Raw genomic sequence first — 24,003 nt, 5'->3', positions numbered from 1 at the left:
AGCGAGCTCTGTTCAGCACACCTTCGTCAGACATGTGCATTAAAGAAAAGTCTAGAAAAGAGTAGGAAAACAGCTTTCCCCACCTTCTAACCGTAGGATGCGTGGAACGAATTTTTAAAATGAATTATCCATCAGTCGCGCAAACGGGGTCCTGTTTTTTGGTTTTTCATTGTAAATGTGCCGTGGTCACCAAGGGTACAAGAATGTTGTATGATCTTGAGGCTAAACCACAGACCTTTCAATTTCTGAACTCTTCTGGAAATTTGTCTAAATGTCAACGGGCAGAATTTTTAGTTATGGAATCTAAGTTGATGTCAGGTGTTGCCTCAGATTTTTTATGCCGCATACTTTCTGGAACTGTATATAAATAGTCTGTTTGCTGCTGAAACCAAGGCCATCCAGGTGAGAAGTTACAGGTAAAACAACTTGAAATGTATGATGGCTGGAACCCAATCCTGCCAGAAAAAGGTTCTAACCTGAATGTCACATGACATTCAACACTACCGTGAGACTCGGGCTGTTTTTTTTAAATAAAAACCTCTGCTGTCTTCCCAGTGATGAATAAGAAGGCATATTCCACCATGTGACACTACTTCTTCCTTATAGTATGAATATAAAAAGACTGGCAGGGATGTGTATGTGTCTGCATATGTGTATTACAGGGCCAGACATGTGTTTTCCGGCACTTTTTGTCTTTTCTTCTTTACACACTGATGAAATTTACAAATGTTTTGTTTTCTTGTAGTGCAAACATGAGAAATGGAATGAGGCCCCCCCCCCACACACACACACACACACACACACACACTGGCTGAAACCACTTATCCCTTTCGGGGTTGCGGTGAACCGGAGCCTAACCTGGCAACACAGGGCATAGGGGTGGAGGGGACACACCCAGGACAGGATACCAGTCCATCACAAGGCACCCCAAGCAGGACTTGAACCCCAGACCCACTAGAATGAGGGACCTGGCCAAAACCACTGCACCACCGCACTTCCCTGAAGCAAAGAGGATTTTTTTAATAATAATTTGTGGCTGTGCTAAATGTTTAGGTCCTTCACCGCGTTCATGTATCACATGAAAAATATTTGCCTATCCGGTTACACAAAGGTTACTGAAAATGATGTGGGTGTCAGGAAGTCCTAATGCATTTACTTGCATTAAACTTATTTTTAACATACAACAGTTACACCAAATGTATAAGCATGAATTATTGGTAGTTTACACTGTAAATGGGGGATGGGTTGCTTTATCATTTGCTGATAATCAATGATCTGAGAAATTCCACAATGAGACTGAAAGTGATCCCCAGAGCGCCTGAAGATAAAGCTGCAGTATTCATTCTTTTGATGAGTGGTGCACTGTTGCAAACTGGGTGTGTCTTGTTGTCATGCACCACATACCAAAAAAACATGTGTCAGTGAAGACCTTATGATAACGCATAATTCATGCCTATTCTTATCATGCAAGACACCAGGAAGAAGATCAAAATCTATATGAAAGCAGGCAGGAAAGATCATGACACACCCTTCCCACCCTGACCATTGCATGTTCCAAGCCCCCTTTCCCTGTTTTCCCAAACGATCCGAGTCCCTTCTCAGCCTCTGAAGTGCACGTTATATTCCATATCCACACTTGAATGGACATTAAGGTTCCGCTCTTAAAATCCAGCTGAACACAGGAAAGACTCTGCGCTGGTATCAAGCATTTATCTTCAGGTGATATATTTATTTGTCAACGTGTGATGTGTATTTATTGCTACTGCTATTTCCATCTCTGTTCTCATGCACCTTAGACATGCTCCTGGACACCCCTCTGAATAGATTCTTTTTTTCTCCACTGCACATTGTATTTTCCTTGAACTTTGTTCTTTTACACTTACTCTATTACGTGTCCACTGTTCTTTTGTGTTAACTGTGACTGAATGAGCTTCCACTGCATCATATTCCTTGAATGTGTCATTTAGTCTTATTGACCATGTTTTGCTGTCAAACCCAAGATCTCTGTGCGAGGCTACATTTTTCCGCCAGTTGTTTTTACAGCAGGACGGGACAATTCTCACACACATACCAGCCTGAAATGTCGACAGAAATGTGGATCCACATGTAACACTCACTTGACTGGGTTTTTCCGTCAGTATTCATTTACCGCAGCCTCACAGAAGTACCTTTGTACTCCTTATTGTGCCGCTAGAATATTTCAAAATTACAGTAACACGTACAAGTTATAGGACGAGACCTGGGGTGGATCCAGCGCTTTTATGAGATTTATTTAATTAATTGTACATCAAAATATAAAACTGAATACTGTTCATCCATCTGGAGGGGGTGCGGTGGCGCAGTGGTGCAGTGGGTTGGACCGCAGTCCTGCTCTCCGGTGGGTCTGGGGTTTGAGTCCCGCTTGGGGTGCCTTCTGACGGACTGGCGTCCCGTCCTGGGTGTGTCCCCTCTCCCTCCGGCCTTACGCCCTGTGTTACCGGGGAGGCTCCGGTTCCCCGCGACCCTGTATGGGACAAGCGGTTCTGAAAATGTGTGTGCGTGCGCGTGCGTGTATGTGCATGTGGGTGCGTGCGTGTGCGCGTGTGTGTGTTCATCCATCTGGAGGGGGTGTGGTGGTGCAGCAGGTTTGGCCTGTCTCTGCTCTTTGGTGGGTCTGGGGTTCAAGTCCCGCTTGGGGTTCATTGTGGCAGTCTGGCATCCCACTCTGGGTGTGTCCCCTCTCCTTCCAGCCTTGAGCCCTCTGTTGCTGGGTTAAACTCCAGCTCGCTGCAACCGTACTTGGGAAAAGTGGTTTTACTCAGTGTGTGTGTGTGTTTATCCATCCCTCACCATCAATGACTTGTCCTGAGCGGGGTCGCGGTAAACTGGAGCCTTACCAGTCAACACAGGGTGCAAGGCTGGAGGGGGAGGGGACACATCCAGGACAGGATTCCAGTTCATTGCAAGGCACCACAAGCAGGACCTGGATGAACCCACTGCACCACCATGCCCCCAAACACTGTTTAAATATATCTAAAAAAAATTACTCGGAAGGTGATCAAGTTTTGCGTAGCTACTCATGTGATGAACACTGGTTCATATGATGGAAAGAAACAAACTAATTGTACTTAAGAATCACACGTCTCTATCTAAATGTCTCTTTCTGCTAATGTACTGAGCATGTAGTATTTTCTATGAGACATACAGTACGTCGTTTTGGAGAGAAGTGACCGATAAATGAATACATGTACATGTAAATGAACAGGTGAAAAGAGGGAGAAATGTTGGGATTTGCACTGGGACTCATGTGGTCACGGCATCTTGCTAAACAAGCAGCAGTCAAGATGAAACAGGCAGCAAGGGTAGAGTAGGTTCTGTCATGTCCAATTTGAGCCTTGGGGACCACTCTTTTTTTATGGTACACAAGAGGTTCATCATTGTCCTCTTCCACGCTTGATGCTTGTCCTTGAATCTGATACTTGTCTTTTAAGTGACTTGAAGTAGTTTACCAGTTTATACAGCTTTGCAATTTTTTATTGGACCAAGTCAAGGTAAGCGGGGTGAGCTGGGATTCCAGCCAGGGCCCACCAAGTACAAGGCAGCAAATCTAACCATGACACCACTTGCTGTCCTCAGGGAGAATGTGTACTTTCCACACACTCTGAACCAGACTCAAGCCTATTACATGAGACAATGATTTTCCCCTAGCTGCTGTACCATGAAAGCTGGTTCATACTTTACTCCAGGCCTGTGTTCCAAAGCCATGGAGATACGTAGATATAGATACAGCGACATGGTAATATGGATCGACGCAGCCTGCGTACGCTGTAATCTCTGCTTGCTCTGTGAGGGCACCATTCAAATGGGCTCTTTCAACAGCTGAAAATGCGGCGTTTTGATGAACATCGGTGAAACTTTCCTCAACCGAGCCGAGATTACCAGTTCTGAGGACTCACTCTACCTTTCTCATTTCTGTGGGGCGCTGACATGTCTGATGTTATGAGGAAGGTCTTAACGCTCTGCATTCCCATTACAACCTTTACTTTGGTAGATAAGCATTTCTGAGAGAAGTCAAACAGGGCTGTGACATTCCATAGGCCTGTCAGATGGTATGAGGAAGGTCTTATAACAGGTAACACCTGTAGTTCAGTACGTTACAGTTTTGGAAAAAACTGATGTAACCCCTATCTGAAAATTTCTACATTACATAAGGCACTTTTTGCTTCATCTTAGAAAACTTTAAATATTTATAAATGTATATATATAATATATATATCTGTCTATCTATATACAGTATATGCATACATGTATAGGCACATACAAGAAGAGATACGTACATGCCAAGACCAAATAGATAAGGAAAGAGGCAGATACAATGCACTGGATGTGGATACATTTCTAAAAGAGGAAACAGTTTTACATTACTGATGACATACGGTCCTGGTTATGCACACATTATGTAAATAACAAATAACTTCCCCTCTCTAAATCCCTTTGGCTTACCATCAACACTTTGACATGGACACTATTAAGTGCTTCTCAAAGACATAGATCGAGACATTCTTCTTCTCTTTCACTCACTATGTAGTGTTATCAGTCCACACCTTGTCCACCCAAGGTGACTTAGAGAGTCACTCATCAACACACCAGTTTAACACACTTCGCCTCTGTTATTCACTGGTGCACTATGGGTGTTTTTAGAGTCTCCAGTCCACCTGAACCGTGTGTCTTTGAATTGTGGGAGGAAACCAGAGCACCCAGAGAAAACCCACAAAGATACAGGGAAAAAATGCAAACTTCACCCGGACTGAGTGGGGACTCAAACCCACATTCTGTCGCACCACCCTGGCGCTGTGAGACAACAGTATTCACGTTGCCACCACAGCTGCTGACCACTTGTCCAAATCAGAGATGTACTGGTCCAAAGCCTATCATGAAGGCACCAGGTGCAAGGCTAAGTAGCACACATGCTGAATGGGGCACAGGGCAATCATTCATGCACATTCATACTCTAAGGGCAATTTAACCTGACCAGTTCACCCAAAAACACATCTTTGGACTGCAGGAGGAAACCCCCCAAGAACACAGATAGAGCACACAAACTTAGCTGGATTCAAACCCAGGTCCAAAGTAACTGCCCAGGTAGCCTGGCATTAGCACTACCTGCTGTGCCCCTCTGCTGTCCTATTCCTACCATCACAGTATTGTTAGAGTATACATCTTATATTACACCCTTAGTATATGTGTCTGATACATTGTTGTCTTCAGAAATTCTCTGATGCAGCAGACAGACACAACACTTTCTCTTTCCACTTTGCTGGCCAATGCAGATTAATACCAGGAGATTGTGAGCTTGCACATCTTAGCACTAAGTTAGCATGGTGAAATCAGAAACGGAGCAAAAATTAACCGCTTCTTAGTCACCTGGGACGAGTTACATGGTATCTGATACAAAGAACAAGAAATACCTGAAAAACGTCAAGTCTGTGGAGCTGAATCCAAGACAGAAATAGAATTTTAGGCCTAAAAACATTCCACCCACCCGTAAACAAAGAGCGATAAACGTCAAGTCTGCGGTGTCTACAGTTGTGCCTGCGATCTCACAATTTATCTCAGATGTGAAATGTGATTTTCTTGACTCACCTGGTACTGAACTCATTCTAATTTGTTGTTGACAGCAAACCTAGTATTGAAAATCCATCCATCCATCCATCCATCTTCCTCCGCTTTATCCGGGGCCGGGTCGCGGGGGCAGCAGTCCGAGCAGAGTACTCCAGACTTCCCTCTCCCCGCACACCTCCTCCAGTTCCTCTGGGGGAACCCCAAGGCGTTCCCAGGCCAGCCGGGAGACATAGTCTCTCCAACGTGTCCTGGGTCTGCCCCGAGGCCTCCTCCCAGTGGGACAAGCCCGGAACACCTCCCCAGGGAGGCGTCCAGGAGGCATCCGGAACAGATGCCCGAGCCACCTCAACTGGCTCCTCTCGATGCGGAGGAGCAGCGGCTCTACTCCGAGCTCCTCCCGGGTGACTGAGCTCCTCACCCTATCCCTAAGGGTGCGCCCAGCCACTCTGCGGAGGAAACTCATTTCTGCCGCTTGTATCCGCGATCTCATTCTTTCGGTCATGATCCAGAGTTCATGACCATAGGTGAGGGTAGGAACGTAGATCGACCGGTAAATTGAGAGCTTCGCCTTACGACTCAGCTCCCTCTTCACCACAACAGACCGGTACAATGACCGCATTACTGCGGACGCCGCACCGATCCGCCTGTCAACCTGCCGCTCCATTTTTCCCTCACTCGTGAACAAGACCCCGAGATACTTAAACTCCTCCACTTGAGGGAGCAACTCCCCCCTAACCCGGAGGGGGCAATCCACCTTTTTCCGACTGAGAACCATGGCCTCGGATTTGGAGGTGCTGATTCTCATCCCCGCCGCTTCGCACTCGGCTGCAAACCTCCCCAGTGCACGCTGCAAGTCTTGATTCGATGAAGCCAACAGGACCACATCGTCCGCAAAAAGCAGAGACGAGATCTCGCGGCCACCAAAGCAGACACCCTCCGTTCCCTGACTGCGCCTAGAAATTCTGTCCATAAAGATAATGAACAGAATCGGTGACAAAGGGCAGCCCTGGCGGAGTCCAACATGCACCGGGAAAAGGTCTGACTTACTGCCGGCAATGCGAACCAAGCTCCTGCTCCGGTCATACAGGGAACGAACAGCCCGTAGCAACGAGCCCCGAACCCCATAATCCCGAAGTACCCCCCACAGGATGCCACGAGGGACACGGTCGAATGCCTTCTCCAGGTCCACAAAACACATATGGACTGGTTGGGCAAACTCCCACGAACCCTCCAGCACCCTAGTGAGGGTATAGAGCTGGTCCAGTGTTCCACGGCCAGGGCGAAAACCGCATTGCTCCTCCTGAATCCGAGGTTCGACTATCGGTCGGATTCTCCTTTCCAGTACCCTGGCATAGACTTTCCCAGGGAGGCTAAGGAGTGTGATCCCCCTGTAGTTGGAACACAATCTCCGGTCCCCCTTCTTAAAAAGAGGGACCACCACCCCGGTCTGCCAGTCCAGAGGCACCGTTCCCGAACTCCACGCGATGCTGCAGAGGCGTGTCAGCCAAGACAGCCCCACAACATCCAGAGACTTGAGAAACTCGGGGCGGATCTCATCCACCCCCGGAGCCTTGCCACCGAGGAGTTTTTTGACTACCTCAGCAACTTCAGCCAGGGTAATGGACGAGTCCCCCTCCGAGTCCCCGGCCTCAGCTTCCTCTACGGAAGGCGTGTCGGAGGGATTGAGGAGATCCTCAAAGTACTCCTTCCACCGCCCGAGAACATCCTCAGCTGAGGTCAGCAGCGCACCACTTCCACTGTAAACAGTGTTCGTGGAACACCGCTTCCCCCCTCTGAGTCGCCGGACGGTTTGCCAGAATCTCTTTGAGGCCGACCGAAAGTCTTCCTCCATGGCCTCACCGAACTCCTCCCAAGCCCGAGTTTTTGCCGCGGCGACTGCCAGAGCCGCGCTCCGTTTGGCCCGTCGGTACCTGTCAGCTGCTTCAGGAGTCCCATGAGCCAGCCAGGCCCGATAGAACTCCTTCTTCAGCTTGACGGCATCCCTTACTTCCGGTGTCCACCACCGTGTTCGGGGATTGCCGCCGCGACAGGCACCGGAGACCTTATGGCCGCAGCTCCGAACCACCGCCCCAACAATGGAGGAGCGGAACATAGTCCATTCGGACTCAATGTCCCCCACCTCCCTCGGGACCTGGTTGAAGCTCTGTCGGAGGTGGGAGTTGAAGACCTCTCTGACAGGGGCCTCCGCCAAACGTTCCCAACAGACCCTCACTATGCGTTTGGGCCTGCCAGGTCTATCCAGCTTTTTCCCCCGCCATCGAATCCAACTCACCACCAGGTGGTGATCAGTTGACAGCTCAGCCCCTCTCTTCACCCGAGTGTCCAAGACATATGGCCGAAGGTCAGAAGAAACGACTACAAAGTCGATCATCGACCTCCGACCTAGGGTGTCCTGGTGCCAAGTGCACTGGTGGACACCCTTATGCATGAACATGGTGTTCGTTATGGATAAACCGCGACTAGCACAGAAATCCAATAACAACTCACCGCTCGGGTTCAGATCAGGGAGGCCGTTCCTCCCAATCACGCCCCTCCAGGTATCACTGTCGCTGCCCACGTGGGCGTTAAAGTCCCCCAGTAGAACGACAGAGTCCCCAGTGGGAGCGCTTTCCAGCACGCCCCCCAAGGACTCTAAAAAGGCCGGGTACTCTACACTGCCGCTAGGCGCATAAGCACAAACGACAGTGAGAGACCGTTCCCTGACCCGAAGGCGTAGGGAGATGACCCTCTCATTCACCGGGGTAGACTCCAACACATGGCGGCTGAACTGGGGGGCTATTAATAAGCCCACACCAGCCCGCCGCCTCTCACCTTGGGCAACGCCAGAATAGTGGAGAGTCCACCCTCGATCGAGTAGAGTGGTTCCAGAACCCAAGCTGTGAGTGGAAGTGAGCCCGACTATATCTAGACGGTATCTCTCAACTTCCCGCACCAGCTCAGGTTCCTTCCCCGCCAGTGAGGTGACATTCCAAGTCCCAAAAACCAGAGTTGGCGCCCGAGGTTTGGGTCGGCCGGGCACTCGGCCCCGACCACCGCCCAACTCACAATGCACCGGCCCCTTACGGTTTCTCCGGCAGGTGGTGAGCCCACCGAAGAGAAAGTATTGAAAATCCAGATGGTGAAATTGCCGAACTCAAAATCACCCAAAATGATGCCTAATATGAGGGAAAAGTTGTGCAACTAATTAAAATAGAAAATAAATTTGACGAAGAAAACTTATTGCGACAGTGTGTGTGAACTGGCTTGAGGAAGACGAAGGCGGTGGTGTTAGACAGCGGAGCGGCGTGAGACTGTTGAGGGGACTGATGGAGAGGGTGACATATTCAGTTTCTGCGTGACAGAGGGTGACATGTTCAGTGCTTGCTTTTACTTGGTCTTGATCTCTTGATCTCTTGATCCTGACCCTGATCTTGATGTTGACCTTGAATGGTGTGCTCTGTGCTTTTACACAAACATTTAAAGGAATCTCTTTTGCTCTTTCAGTTTGCTCCACATGCTTACATCCAATTGTTCTCCAATCCATGAGCCACTGGTGGACACTTTCTCTTCTTCTCCACCTCAGGTAATCTCTTCTATAACTTCTTCCTTCTTTAGGAGCCATTTTTCAGAAAAACAGCACTAAAATAAAAACAAAACAAAATGCCAATGCGCATAAGCAAGCGAGGAGGTCAAAAGCTGCAACTGACAGCGTGGGTATGCAGTTCCCAGAGTGCAGCGCACCTCACTGCCGGCGTACTGCCAGCCTGGACTAGATGGATGAAAATATGATAGGTGCTGTTAAGAATAGCCGATCAGATACATGAAAAACTGGATATTGGGAGACCAAATGCCGGGGATGAGTGTTCACTTTTTACTTTACTTGCTTCTATTTGAGGGGGGTGCGGTGGCGCAGTGGTGCAGTGGGTTGGCCCACGGTCTTGCTCTCCGGTGGGTCTGGGGTTTGAGTCCTGCTTGGGGTGCCTTGCAACGGACTGGTGTCCCGTCCTGGGTGTGTCTCCTCCCCCTCTGGCCTTACACCCTGTGTTGCCGGGTAGGCTCCGCGACCCCGTGTGTGTGTGTGTGTGTGTGTGTGTGTGCGCGCGCTTATATTTGCTCATCTGACTTTGCAACACCTGAAATTTTAGTCTTACATCAAGATGGGAAATTACACAATAAATAGCATAATATTTTTTGCTTTTTATAATTAAGATAAATAAACGAATAAACTGACAAAACAGTAACTTAGTTGGTGGTGCTAGTGCCTCACACCCCTTGGGCTGTCTATTTGGGTGTGGGCTTGAGTCCAGCTCACTCTGTGTGGAGTTTGTATGTTCCTCTTGTGTCTCCCTGGGTTTCCTCCAAAGACCTTTACCTTTCAAATGTATTTTCCTTAGTGTGTGTCAGTGATTATAAGTGTGGCTACCCTGAAATGGACTGGCGTGTCTGTGCTGTCCTCCTAGCCAAGTGCCCACTGATTTTTGGGATAGGCACTGAACCGCCATGACCCTGATAAAGACAAGCCATTAATGAAAGTGTGTGGGTAGAACTTAAGCTGAATGCTTGTATAACCTAAAAGATATAATGACTATACATTCACCTAGACTTTTCACATGTTGTCATCCTTGTTTACCAATGGATATCAATGTCAATGTTAAGGTACACTCTAATGTAAAGGCTGTTGTTGCTGTTAGGTGCTGTCGAGTCGATGTCGACTCATGGTGACTCTGTGGATAGTTGTCCTGAAAAGCGTCCGGTCTTCCGCCAACCGGCTAACGCTTGGCAGTGGGGCATCTGTGGCTGTGGTGATTGTGTAAATCCACCACACAGCTGGCCTTCCTCTCCTACGTTGACTGTTCTCTCCATATGATGTGTCCGAAGTAAGGGAGTCGAAGCCGTGTCATCTGAGCTTCCAGTGACATCTTTGGTTTGATCTGCTGCAATACTTCCGCATTTGTTTTCCAGGCTGTCCAGGGTAACCGCAGGATTCTCTACCAGCACCAGAGTTCAAAGTCGTCAGTTTTCTTCCTGTCCATCTTCTTCACTGTACAACTCTTGCATCTGGATGACGTGACTGAGAAGACCATGGCTTCAACTAGTCGGACTTTTGTGTATGGAGTAACATCCCTGCACTTGAGAATTTTGTCCAAGCTCATGATGGCAGTTTTTCCCAGAGTAATTCGTCGTTGGATTTCCTGGCTGCTTGTCACTTCTTCATTGATTATTGATCTGAGTAGATTGAAGTTATCTACTATCTCTATTTTTCCTCCATCAGCTGTAATGTTTTCTAGTTTGCTAGTTGCAAACAGCTTCGTCTTCTTCATGTTGAGATGCAAGCCCATTTTCAATGTTCTTTGATCTTGGTGAGCAGATGTCTCAAATCATCCTCGCTAGTATGGTCGTGTCATCAGCATAGCGAAGATTGTTGATGAGTCTTCTGCCGATTTTCACGCCCCGTTTCTCTTCATATAGCCCTGCTTCTGTGATGTTCTTTTCCGCATATAAATTGAACAGATATGGAGAGCGTATGCAGCCTTGTCTTACGCCCCTACCGATTTTGAACCATTCCGTTTCCCCTTGTCCTGTTCGAACTGTTGCTTCTTGATCGTTGTAAAGGTTGTGCATGAGAACAACCACGTGTTTCTGGCATATCCACGCTTTGTAGTAGGGTCCAGAGTTCCTGATGATTCACGCCATCAAACGGCTTGCTGTAGTCGATGAAGCACATGTAGATATCCTTTTGATATTCTTTGGCCTTTTCAAGAACCCATCTCACATTTCCGATAAATATAATGGTTACAGCTGCTGAATTTGGAATCAAGGGCTGCAGGTATGAATCTCAGCTGCTATTCCCCTTGAGGAAGGTACTTAACCCTAAATTGTTCCAGTAAAATGACCCAGCTATGTAAATGGGTAAATAATTGTAAGCTGTTCAACTATGTAAGTTGTGCTGTGGAGAAGTGTTATATCAATGTAACGCTACTGTAATTAGTCCCCTAGAGCTGCTCCCCGGGGCAGGCAGCTGGGTTCCAGTCCTCATGGACTGCATCATATGACTCAAACTTCCTGAAAAGTTTCTTGTTACCAGAAACTGTCAGGTACACAACAATTTGTAGTGCACAAGCACATGACAAACTGGAACGCTGCACTGCAAGATTGAACAAGTGAGACTGCAATTCACTCCACACTTTCATTTATGTATTGCTTTAAGACTTGTTACATTTTAATATACACACCTGCTAATGAACACAAAACCTGGTTAAAGATGGATAATAAGCTAAGTCATTTTAATTTGTTGTTCTAGTTGTGCAAGTTAGTTTTTCAGTCAGGCTCTACTAGCTGAAACTATACACTAGAGTTATTATTGTCATCATATTGTGGCAGTGCAAAGCAGCTCAGTTTGGTCTAAAGGAGAAAACATTAGGTGTCCAAATCCAAGACTTTACACTGGTAACACATTACAAACCCTGAAGTAACACACCTTATAGCTTAGTGGTAACGGTTAGAGGTTCAAATCACCATTCAGCAGTAATAGGGTAAGGAAATACCCTGTAATTTATACCTGTAATAGGAGAAGTAAAAAAGAAATCCAAATACTGTGAACAATGTCGAAATGGTACAGTTATTTAGAGGGATGTGTATGACTATGTCTAAACTGTATGAGGAAAGAAGTGGGAATGGCAGCAAGACTAAACATACATAGGTGATATTTCATCTGATTTATAATGTTCATATCTATCTGACACTTTTCTCCAAAGCAATTTCTAATGTTAAGCTACCCAAAATTTCTAACCCATTTCAACAGGTGGGTATTTTTTTTACTGGCGCAATTTAGGGTAAGTGCCTTGCTCAAGGAATGTTTAAATCCTTGTCATCTTCCCTCTGCAGGAAGGTTTCAGTCAAAGATTTCTGAAATACGGGGTACTATTTTACACCATATGGTGAAGAAGCCATGTTCATCCCCGCTGAGAACAACTGTGATTTCATAACTACTATTACATCCTATTTGTAGTGGTGTTGCTCACCTCAGCTCATATTTTCAATGGAAGAGTAGTGCATACCAAGAAAGGTGGTGGGATTCATTTTCTTTGCAGATTTTGTTAATGAAGATACTTGTTCAGATGTTTTAAAACAGCATTACTTCCTATGTAGTGGGTCTGGGGCTCGAGTCCTGCTTGGAGTGCCTTGCGGTGGACTGGCATCCTGTCCGGACTGTGTCCCCTCCCCCTCCAGTCTTGTGCCCTCTGTTTCCGGGTTAGGTTTTGGTTTGCTGTGACCCTGCTTGGTACAAGCGATTGTAGACTCTGTGTGTGTGTGTGTGTGTGTGTGTGTGTGTGCACTTACTATGTTGTGGTCTATTACAGAAAATCACCACCTCTATTTTGAGTTACCTTTATTTCCCAGGAGAACTGCTGAATGAAGGTCAATACAATTCTGAATTTCTTATTGGTCTCCCTGCAAAGAAATCTTTTCAAAGCAGGAATACATGTTATGAAATTCACTTCAACATTAAGGGGAAGCTAACAATCTAGGGACTAACAGTTTGTGATGTTGCAAACTTGGTTTTTTCCATATTTTCCACTGCTAAAACATAAGCTACAGGCTTATACAGGCTGGTTTTCCCTGTATTTTTCATTGTATTAAAATGTTCTGTAGGCTAAGTACATAAATAATTATAAAATATGAAAAATTACAAAAATATTCATGAAATATGCGCCACAGTGGTCCACAATGCTTTGGAATGTTATAAAGGTTAATTGAAGAATGTTCATTTAGATCAAGAGCAGCTGATATAAAAGGGAAACAAAGTATTAGAAGCATTCAGACTGTAAACATTAAATGCAACGTGAAATTTGTTTGTTGTTTCTCAACATTTGAGGAATGTCAGTTATGTGCTGTTCTTACAGCACGAAGTGCGTCAAAAAACCTGTGGCGGTAGGAAAACATTGTTTTATAGCTAGAACCTGAATTCACAACTGAATGTTATTTTTTCCTGTATAAGACCTGCAGTTGTGTCCCACTGTGAACGCAACGCTCTGAACAGCTCATTAACACCGAAAAGACATGTACTGTATGTGTGATGCCACATCCAACATTCAAAATCACAGCGAAAAGCAGGAAATGTGGACTGCGCAACAGGTTCGGAAAATTACTTCTTTCGAACTATTTGCAGGAATGTGGATCCTGAATGATGACATTCTCATTGCATCGTTTTCCATACTTTGTGTATCTTTCTTGAACTTGCACTCAGCAAGAGCTTCTATGACACAAAATAAAGTGCACTCACCCCTGTTCTCTCTGTCACTTCCATTAACTAACCAAAAGGCTGTGATCACAACAAGAGGACACACATTTATCAAGCAAATAATGACAAAACTCCCTGAGCTTCAAAAAGCACGTTGGACGGGCCTGTATTGTTCCTGAAAGCCACTTCCACTCAATGCTACACACTGGATGACAGTAGCAACAGAAGCTAAAAAGCAACCTTAACAATGCAAAAAGTTATCAACACTATGTTTTTGGCACCAAATGCGACACACATTGGATGGCAGCAAAGCGCACTTGGTGGAACTGAAACCCAAATGGCACCGATAGGAGAGGGGGAGCAGGACTTGGCAGCTTCACAAAGGGATTACACACAGGTTGTTGTTTTATTTACATGTATTATTTCTATCTGTGACTTTTAAAGAAATTACCTAGTGAGTAAACAGGGGTACATTTTTCTTATTACTAAGTGACATGAGCAGAAGTAAGACACACGTGTTTCTGTAAGGCGTAGGTCACTTCCTCCTGGCCAGCTCTGTACAAGTTTATCACAAGACACATTGCCGACATTTCAGGTGAAACATTTTTAGTTTTTTCTCCCCATGCGATGCTCCATAACACCGAAACTCACCCTCCTTTGTTGACCCCACTATGGCATCGGACATAGGAACATGGCACTATTTCGTGTGTACAAAGCGGAAACACGACACCCTGAATAGCAGGATGTTGAGATGAATTATTTCTTATTCTCAGTCATTTTCAAGTACAGTTTATTGTTGCTTCATGTTTATAGAAAACAAGGAAATAAGCAGCTGGTAGTGCAGTGATTAGAGCTGCTATCTTTGGACCTGAAGGTTGTGGTTTGGAATCCCACCTTTAACTGTAGTGCCCTTTAGCAGGATACTTACCCTGATTTGCACCAGTAAAACTACACACCTGTGTAAATCAATGAATAGCTGTTGATAGCTCAATGTCATAAGCTGTGATGAGGAAAAGTGTGAGGTAAATGTCAGCTGATGTCCTTACTGTAGAGTACATCATACCCAATGCTTCCAGAATGGAGGAACACTGACACTCTGCATTGCATGAGCTTTTGATAGAAAACAGAATAAATAAAAGCCTTGTGCAAATTTTCAGTTCAATTTTGCTTTATTTGATGTTTTTAACCCAACCTGTTAATAAATTGAGAGAATAAGCCATGGTTTTACTGGGGACAAAAGGCAGATGTGAGCTCTCATAATGACTTTAATAGGTCGTCCCCGACTTACGACGGGCTTGCATTCCGCAAAATACACACACACACACACTTTCAGAACCGCTTGTCCCTTACGGGGTCACGGGGAACCGGAGCCTACCCGGCAACACAGGGCGTAAGGCCGGAGGGGGAAGGGACACACCCAGGACGGGACGCCAGTCCGCCACAAGGCACCCCAAGCGGGACTTGAACCCCAGACCCACCGGAGAGCAGGACTGCAGTCCAACCCACTGCGCCACCGCACCCCCTCCCGCAAAATACATTTGTAAGTAAAAAATATCACAAGTGGAAAATACATTTAATACACCTAATACACACCTCTGCATGGTAGACTGAGAGATGGGGATCACTGCCGCTGCCCAGCATCACGAGAGAGGTTCGCTCCACATATCGCTTTGCTAGGAAAAAATCAAAATTCAAAATTTGAAGTACAGTTTCTACTGAATGCCTATTACCAGCCTGCCATCGTAAAGTTGAAAAAAATCACAGGTCAAACCATCGTAAGTCAGGGACCACCTTTACTGGTAAAAATCTACCAAAAAAAAGTTGAAAAAAATTGCAAAAACTTGATGTACTAGACAGAAATGGCTAATGTTTTTTGGATTTGCTGTCCCAGAATGAGGGGAAAACAGGTGCGAGTTTTCAGTCGGCAAAACTGATGCAGGGCGTTGTTATTTACAGTAACTTATTCAGGAATGTCTCTGAATATTTATTTCCTGTGTGAACAAATACCAGACAAAACCACTTCAGGTAGAACAAGTAATGGAATCTAAAAGTAAATAATCACGGCAGTTCAATCATCTGCTTGTGAAGAGCAGCAGTTAGAGGAAAAACCACACGGAGACATATAGAAGCTCCTCATTACACCCCATTTCCATTGACAGAAACAGAAACCCGTTTCATCCACAAAGAGTAATGTCACACACCATATCCACTGTAACACGGAGGGGTGTCTGGTACGGGACTGACCAGGTGTGGACTCCCATAGAGTGGAATCAAGCAATTTTTAATTATTTTTTGCAAAAAACTAAGACAAAATGTTCAGACACAAAATATTTAAATATCTTTAAAGACCATTAACTGAGTGGAAACAGCTTTTCCGTTCCAACACAGGAAACAGAAAACAATAAAAGCAACAGAAAAACACTCCAAGCTTCTCAAACTGAATTTCTCAACTGTCTTCACCAGTTGTACATTCTTTAACAGAGATTTATTGGCCACACCTGGTACTCATTCTTTACAGGTACGGCCATCAGCCACCCATATGACATCCATAGAATACACACACACACACACACACACACACACTTTCAGAACCGCTTGTCCCATACAGGGTCACGGGGAACCGGAGCCTACCCGGTAACACAGGGCGTAAGGCCGGAGGGGGAGGGGACACACACCCAGGACAGGACGCCAGTCCGTCGCAAGGCACCCCAAGAGGGACTCGAACCCCAGACCCACCGGAGAGCAGGACTGGGGTCCAACCCACTGCGCCACTGCACCCCCTGTCCCATAGAATACATTTTCAATATTTGGTCAAATATGTATATACATTGTGTACATACAGTACTACTCCAGTTTAACAGAGTGCTGAGTGTCACACTCATCTCTGTGTTGCTCCCAAAACACAAGCTGGCCTGCAACATATTCAGGGAGAACTTCAGTCACCCAAATGCTACCTGAAAAGACTTTACACTCCAGTCTTTGTGCAGGTTATTAAAACTTCTGCTCCAGACTCTTGCACCTCCCCCATAGGTGAGCATAATACATTTTTCTAGGAGCTTATTCTAGTGCATCTAGAATGCTGTCCTTCGTTCTACTGGCCCTTAGAAAAATCATGCACCTCATTAAGGTCTCTGGGAAAAGAGCTCGGCCAAAGTCTGGTGGACCAGTGTGCACATTCCTCATCACAAAGTGCACTGTTGGATTCTCTGCTCTTTTGTATCCTGAAGTTCTTGTAGCCCTGAACCATGCAAACTCTCTGATTTCATCCTCTTCTAAAAGCAGCTGTAGTTCCACCATTGAGGTTTCACCATGTGTATCGATTGTAGCCTGAAAGCAACTTCTGCTCAGAGGATCTAATGAGGCTGCTAATTGTAAGGGTTTTACTCTCAAAAGGCCTGACCTCAACCACAAAAAGTATGGGTTATAATTGCTGACTAACAAATAAACCTTTATGCATCTACTCGTGTGATGTTCATTGCTTCTTATGGTGGAATGTAACAAAATAACTGTGCTTTGGAGTCATGCACCTGTGTCTAGGTATTTCTTTCTGTTGAGGTAATGCACACATTGTAATTTTCTGTGAGATGTACTTCACTTACAGAAAAGTGTGTGCTAAATGAATAGATGTACACGTGAATATAAATGTAAGGAAATAATTGTAGAAGTGGTAATTACATTCATTTAGCTGATACTTTTGTCCAAAGCGATGTACATCTCAGTAAAAGTACAATTTATGCATTACATTAAGAAAAAGAGATGCAGCTGCAGACATGTGACTCTCAAGTAAACTTAATTTGTTACCTACCACTTGTTGCACTGATGGTCACTGTTCAAGTAGTTGCATAAAACACAGGATAGACAAATCCTGATACCCTTCCACCATTTTTTTAAAAAAAAAAAATATTATAAGATACACAAACAAGCAAATACAATGCCGGAATAACGACTGAATAAAGCCTTCATCTGGGGATGCTCATTAAGTTACAGTGCATGAACATTTACACCGTACATGAGCTGGAGAGATCTCAGGTGAAATGTACGGTGTCATTCCACCTCAACGGAGCCAGAACCGAGAACGTCCGTGCTTTACCTTTCGTGCGTGGGACCACCAAGCGAGCAGAAGTAGATGAGCGAAGGAGTCTGGCTGGGGTGTAGCAGTTGATCAAGTCTTGTAAATTGCTGGGAGCAGTTCTATTGATGCATTTGTAGACAATAACCAAGGTCTTGAATTTGATTCGGGCAGCTGTAGGAAGACAGTGCAATACCGAGCCCTGTGGGACACTGGTTGAGAAAGGCAAAGGAGAAGAACAAGTGCCCCGCCAGACCACTTGATAGGATCTGTCAGATAGGTAGGACTCAAACCATCTTAGTGCCGCTCATGTGATCCCAAGCTGGTTATTATTATTATTATTATTTATATAGTGCTCTTCTCACGCAGTGACACAGAACGGTTTAACACAGGCATACAGCAAGAAAAACAGATACAATCAAAGAAGACAGTCAACTAATGGCTACCATAATGAAGAACTTATTATAGAGTTATAAGTATACCTACTGGCCACCGGGGAAAGGAACAAAAACTCCCAACTGAAGGCTGAGGGAGAAAAAAACCTCTGGGGGTCCATGGGCCTGTGGTTGCCCACCCCTCCTGGGCATTCTAGAAAGTAACAATTTATAAGCCAGTGTTTAACAAGTAATTATAATGTTGGTAAATGGCATCTTGGATCCCCAGTTTGGCATGAAACAGTTGCATGCAGCTGGTTAAGAGAGGAGAGTAGAATCCAGTGGTTAACTGTGTCAAATGCCGCAGACAGATAGAGGAGGATGAGGACCGAGGAGAGGGAGGTGGCTCTAGCGGTTTGGAGAGCATCAGATACCTGCAGAAGGGCCATCTCAGTCGAGTGACCAACTTTGAAACCAGACTGATAACCATCGAGAAGATGGTTCCAGGTGATGACATCAGACAGTTGATTTCAAGCCGCCAGCTCTCAGATTTGGAGAGCGGCTTGAATTTGGAGAGGATAGCTTCAGGTTGATGCTGAGAACTTGTCAGTGATTGCCTTGACTTTCTCTCTGAAAAACAAAGCAAAGTTGTCAGCAATGAGAGAAGAGGGAGGCGGAGGTGGTGGAGGACACAGAAGGGATGAGAAAGCAGCAAAGAGTCTCTGTGGTTTTTTAGATGCAGACTGTATTTGTTGTGGAAGAAGGAGGTTTTAGCTGAAGAGACAGCAGATTGAAAAGCAGCTAAGAGTGACTGGTAGGCATCCAGGTCCGATGGAGTTTTGGATTTATGCCATCTTCGCTATTCAGCACGCAGTTTGGTCCTGTTAGCTCGTAACTTATCAGACAACCAAGGGGTGGCAATGGGTTGTGCTGGTCTAGAAGAGAGCGGACAGAGAGAGTCAAGGGAGGAGGATAGGGCAGAAAGGAAAGTGTTACTGGCATCATCTGTAGATAGATCTGAGAATTGTGGAGCAGGAGGGAGAGCGGCCAGAGTAGCAGAGGCATAGCAGGAAGGTGAGAGAGATTTTAAGTTGCGGCAAAAGGTAACAACAGGAGCAGAAAGAGGTGAGGAGTTAGTGGCGAGGCAGGGTTGAAAGGAAATGAGGAAGTGGTCAGAGACATGCAGCGGAGTGATGGAGAGGGCAGGACAGCCACAATTGCGGGAAAATACAAGGTCAAGACAGTTGCCCGCTTTGTGAATAGAAGGGAATTGGGACAGGGAGAGATCAAAGGCCAACAGAGGGCCGCTTCCATGAATGTCATCAACATGCAGGTTGAAGCCACCCTGGAGAATCAGCGGAGAGTTGTCCCCTGGCAGAGAGCTCAACAAGATGTCAAGGTCATCCAAGAAGCGGCCAAGAGGGCCAGGAGAGCGATAAAGAACAAACCACGAAAAGAGTGATTGGGGCAATGATAGAGACAGCATGCCATTCAAATGAGGACAAAGTATGCAACTGAAGAAGAAGAATAGAGTATTCCCACCGGGGAGAGATGAGCAGGCCTGTGCCTCCACCTCTGCTAGAGGAACGAGAGGTGTGAGAGAAGGAATAATTAGTGGAGAGTGCTGCAGGTGTATCTGAGTTGTCTGGGGTGATCCAGGTTTCAGTTAGGGCCAGGAGGTCCAGAGGGAGATGGGAGGCGTAGGCTGGTATGAAGTCAGCCTTTCTCACAGCAGACTGGCAGTTCCAGAGTCCCATGGAGAAAGTAAAGCAAGATGGAAGGTTTGACAGGTGAGGATAGACCAGGTTACTGTAGCAGCAAGAGCGCCCAGGTCTCCGGCAGTGGTGAAGTTCCACGGCTCGCTTACCATAGAAGACTTTTATGGTCGGCATGTTGGATGCATGATCCCTTGCGGGCAACGGTACTGGTGACCTTCCTCGGTGGACTCGCACAGGTAGACTGCCTTGTCTTTGCACCACGAGTCTTCGCACCAAGAAGCTGCTGCAACCGCTGCTCCTACGGATCGCCAGTTGCTATTTAAACCGGGTTACCGCCTATCAGGTGAGATTCCTAATTAACATGTGTAATAATTGCTGTTAATGATACAGCCTTTTATAATATGATGTATAACATTATAATATGAAAAGCTCAAGCTCTTACTTGGCTTCTGGGAACATGCCAAATTAGATGTTTTAATGTGAATACAGCTCCCTCTACAGACATTACGATTGTCAACAATGCACAGTATTGCTCAACAAGAGTACACCTATATACTGTATAACTAGCATCTCTGGGTAACAACTGACCACTGTAAACAAGGAAGCCGGAGTCCAGAGAAAGAAATTCTGAGTGACGGCAGGAAAGGCAGCATCAGCAGTGGGCTGCCTACTTTCCCAGGCCACAGGTTCTCACCAGGACATCCCTACTAAATTACTGGTGCGAAGAAGAGAAGACAACCTGAAAGTCCTCCAAGAGATGATGGAAAAAGGAGTAAACAAGATGGATAATATGGAAATGGCTGGCATGGCGACAGCTATTGAGCAAAGGACCTTCAACAGTGGTATACGGCGGTGTATGAAGGTGACAACTGTTTATTTGCTGGCTAGTTTCTGGATGTAGCTGTAACACTTCAGAATATTGTTTTGTACTTAGTAAGTAGTTTGTGCTACCAGCTGTCCCTGTGAACATAAATCCCACTTCACTTTCAGTCTGTTTTCGGCCACGAGCTTTTGCAGAGGTCAGGAAAGGTTCTGATTCATGTCAGTTCAATTGAATTTATTTCTACAGAGCACTCTACTCATCAGAGTGATGTGGTGTTTTACATCAAGAACAAATCATTGAGAGTTCTGTAAAAGAAAGGTTCCTGCCAGCCTGTAGGGTGTAAGCTGACAAAGGTTAATTGTCACTGGTTAATTCTCAGCTGAAGAGGGAATTGTTATAGGCTGCACTGAGTGTAACGTGGGCTTTTTCACGCGGGAGCAAAAAGAGGTTCCACAGTGAGATTGTGACACGAGCTGCTGTTCCTAATAAATGCTTATATTTGTGCACTCAAAGGATTTCCAGTGCCATGTTTCAGTAAAACCTCCAAAGAACGGCGTACCTTCCTTTCGGACACCACAGGTGGGACGCAGCATTGAACATTATTCTAAAAAAGAATAATAATGCTATTAGGATATCTATTAGGATAAGTCATCTAGCAACAGTAAGGCGTAAGGTGCACTTAACAAACTAGGTTTACTTGAGAGTCACATGTTTACAGCCATGTCTCTTTCCCTTAATGTAATGCACAATCGTACTTTTGCTGAGATGTATGTCGCTTTGGACAAAGGCGTCTGCTAAATGAATAAACGGAAATGTAAATGTAAACATTGGTGAGTAAATGACAAATGACACTTTTTATACTAAAAAACAAAATGTCTGCAGCAATACATTTTGTTCCAATGGAGTCCCTTCTTGATCTCACACACACACTCTGTCCGAAATCACTTGTCCCAGGCAACACAGGGCGCATAGATGGAGGGGGGAGGGGACACACCTAGGACGAGATGCCAGTCCGTCTGAAGTCACCCTAACCGGGACTTAAACCCCAAACCTGCTAAAGAGCAGGACACAACAAACCTGCTGTGCCACCGGTCCCCTCTCTCATTGCTGATCTTTTTTTCATAATCTATTATCAAATGTTCTTGTTTATAAGGAGTGCCTTCTGAAGTGTCTTGAGTGTTGAGATCTCGGCTTCAGAGATCATCAGTACATTTGTACCTTCTGTTACAAACGTCAGACTTACAAATTTTCAAAGATATGGACGTTTTCAAGCTTATTCATTAACTTTAAGTATCATTAGTATCATCAAGGACACCACACACTGCGGTCACTCCTGGTTTGAAGCGCTGCTTTCTGGAAAACGGTTTAGGACAATAAAATCCCGCACCCATAGACCGAGGAACAGGTTCTTTCCCAGAGCTATGGCTTCCATTACACCCTCCCTGCCCAACCAGAGAAACTGATCACAAAAGCCAGCTACCACCTCCATTACTCTCTCATATTCACCCACCCCCAGACTGAGGACTTCAAAGTTTCAATCTGATTCTTATTTGTTTCTTTATTTACTTATTTACTTTAAGTGCTCTTTTTCTGCTGCTGTTATCCTGAGGGCTGCCACACAAAATTTCATTGTTTTGCATACAATAAGAATAAAGTATCTTATCTTGTCTACCTTACCTTTAAAAGGCATATGGAATCTGTATCTGTATAGTTTTAATGAGGTAAGTTGGCTTGTGATGATTTTCTACAAGACACGATTAAGAGGGGGTTTATTTCTTAGGTTTCTTTCTGGTTGAAGAGCACAATAAATTGAGTGAATTGATGGCAATCTGTAGAATATCACACACACATTTTCAGAACCGCTTGTCCCATACGGGGTCACGGGGAACCGGAGCCTACCTGGTAACACAGGGCGTAAGGCCGGAGGGGGAGGGAACACACCCAGGACGGGACGCCAGTCCATCGCAAGGCGCCCCAAGCGGGACTCGAACCCCAGACCCACCGAAGAGCAGGACTGTGGTCCAACCCACTGCGTCACCGAACCCCCTGTAGAATATCAATATATCAATTTAACTGATGGCAATATGGAAAATTGAATCTTAATAAGTTATTTAGTCTATTCACTATGGTTATGGGAACATAAAAGGTTCAAGATATCCTGACCAACCTCCTGAAGTAAAAGAGTAATCTGAAAATTGTATTATTAAGAATTAACAGGACTATGTATAGCGTGATTATTGCCATCGGTAATTATATGTGACTGTTGATGAGTAGTTAATTCATAGTAATTTTAAATGAGCCTCAGTTAATATGTAGTACTGCAGGAGGCATACAACATTTGATAGATATCAGTAACTATTAAATAAGTAAAAATTATCTAATTGTTACTTTCCCCACACATAAGTATGTTCTTGCTTACTGATTAATCCCTCTTCTTTACTGATTATCGGTAATAACTGCAGTATTAATGTAGCAGTACCCGTTTGTTCTACATTAGTTCCTGCATAACTATCTGTATGAAATACACTGACCATTGTCACATCATGAGCTGCCTTCTCCCATTTCCCTCCTTCCTGCCACAGCCAAAGTTTCTATCTCTCTTAGTGGGGTTTGCTGCCCCTTGAGGTGAAAAGCAGAAATATGCGCAATTTTTTTTGCTCCGCAGCACAGAAATTGTACCAAATAAACAGGTGGAGGAAATGCCTTTTAAAGATAAGATAGATGAGATAAGATACTTTATTGTTATTGTATGCAATACAATGAAATTTTGTGTGGCAGGCTTCAGGATAACAGCAGCAGAAAAAGAGCACGCACACCTTTTCAGAACCGCTTGTCCCATACAGGGTCGTGGGGAACCGGAGCCTACCCGGTAACAGAGGGCGTAGGGCGGGAAGGGGACACACCCAGGACGGGATGCCAGTCCATCGCAAGGCACCCCAAGCAGGGCTTGAACCTCAGACCCACTAGAAAGCAGGACTGCGGTCCAACCCACTGCGTCACTGCACCCCTCAGAAAAAGAGCATTTAAAGTAAATAAGTAAACAAAGAAACAAATAAGAATTAGACTGAAACTTTGAAGTCCTCAGTCTTGGGGAGTGGGATGGATGCGGGGGAGTAATGGAAGTGGCAGCTGGCTTTTGTGATCAGTTTCTCTGGTTGGGCAGGGAGGGTGTGATG

This window comes from Scleropages formosus, chromosome 16, assembly GCF_900964775.1.
Source record: "Scleropages formosus chromosome 16, fSclFor1.1, whole genome shotgun sequence".
Taxonomy (NCBI): Eukaryota; Metazoa; Chordata; class Actinopteri; order Osteoglossiformes; family Osteoglossidae; genus Scleropages; species Scleropages formosus.
This window is presented reverse-complemented; position numbering follows the sequence as displayed.